The following is a 1,668-nucleotide window of genomic DNA, read 5'->3' on the forward strand; positions in this document are numbered from 1 at the left end:
ATCCACACTCAGTCAGATCAGTCAGAGTTTAAGGCTGGAATGTCCCAAACCAGTTTAACCAGTTTAACCAGTCTGACAGTCTGAGTGGAGTCTGCAGGTTTGAGTCACATCAGTAATAATCACCTGTCCACACAAAGTCTGAAAAAATACATAAATAAAAATTTAGAGCTGATTATTGCAGCAAGCAGCTGAGTCATCAGTTACCAGGTAAAGCTGAACAGCAGCAGAAGTGTAATGTAATGTGTTAGCAGCGCCCGGGGAGCAGTGTGTAGGGACGGTACCTGCTCAGGGGTACCTCAGGGTAGCTGTTCAGTGGAGTTGAACCCCGACCTTCCGATCATGGGGCCACCACTCTACCTACTGAGCTATCCCTGCCCCCACAGTGCGCTGATCCTTCACTGCAGTACGGTAACAAACAGACACGAAGTCCTGCATTAGAAACAAATCTGCTTCTATTCTTACTTTATTTTCTTATTGTGAAGCAGTGACAGGGGGAAAGAAAAACTCCCTTTAAACAGGAAGAAACCAACTGAACCAGCCTCAGGGAGGGGCGGGGCCATTGATATACCCTCATGTTAGTTAGCGGTCTAACTGCACGTCCTACAGTGGATTTATTTCTACCTCTGAACTGTCCCACCATCATCACTCTGCTGGATTCAGTGATGTTCTGCTTCCATGGGCAGAAAAGGATGTAGTCAGCCACCTATTGTTCTCCCACTTAAAAGATAAGAGAGGCCTGTAATTTTCATCATAGATATATTTCAACTATGAGAGACAAAAGAGGGACAATATCCAGAAAAATCACATTGACAGAATTTTAAAGAATTTATTTGCAAATTATGGTAGAAAATAAGTAATTGATCACCTACAAACAAGCCAGATTCCTGGCTCTCACAGACCTGTAACTTCTTCCGTTACAGGCTCCTCTAAACATATGGACATTTGGTACTGTCCATATGTTTTTCATATTACTGCTCAAAGAAATAAAGGGAATACATAATAAGACATCCCAGATCTGCATGGGTGAAATATTCTGATTAAATATTTTGTTCTTTACACAGTTGAATGTGCTGACAACAAAAATCACAAAAATTATCAATGGAAGTTAAATGAATCAATCCATGTAGGCCTGGATTTGGATTTGAAAAAAACAAAGGACAGGCTGATCCAACGTTGATGTCGTGTCCTTAAAACACATCAAAATGAGGCTCAGTACTGTGAGTGGCCTCCACGTGCCTGCATGACCTCCCTACAACACCTGGGCATGCTCCGGACGAGGTGGTGGATGGTCTCCTGAGGGATCTCCTCCCAGACCAGGACTAAAGCATCCACCAACTCCTGGACAGTCTGTGGTGCAGTTGGTGGATGGAGTGAGACACGATGTCCCAGATGTGCTCAATTGGATTCAGGTCTGGGGAACGGGCGCGCCAGTCCACAGCATCAATGCCGTCATTTTGCAGGAACTGCTGACACACTCCAGCTACATGAGGTCTCGTATTGTCTTGCATTAGGAGAGACCCGGGGCCAACCGCACCAGCAGTGGTCTCACAAGCGCTCTGAAGATCTCATCTCAGTACCTAATGGCAGTCAGGCTGCCTCTGCCGAGCACATGGAGGGCTGTGCAGCCCCACAAAGAAATGCCACCCCACACCAAAACTGACCCACTAC

The sequence above is a fragment of the Pundamilia nyererei genome, unplaced genomic scaffold (assembly GCF_000239375.1).
Source record: "Pundamilia nyererei isolate P.nyererei 1_Seehausen unplaced genomic scaffold, PunNye1.0 scaffold01051, whole genome shotgun sequence".
Taxonomy (NCBI): Eukaryota; Metazoa; Chordata; class Actinopteri; order Cichliformes; family Cichlidae; genus Pundamilia; species Pundamilia nyererei.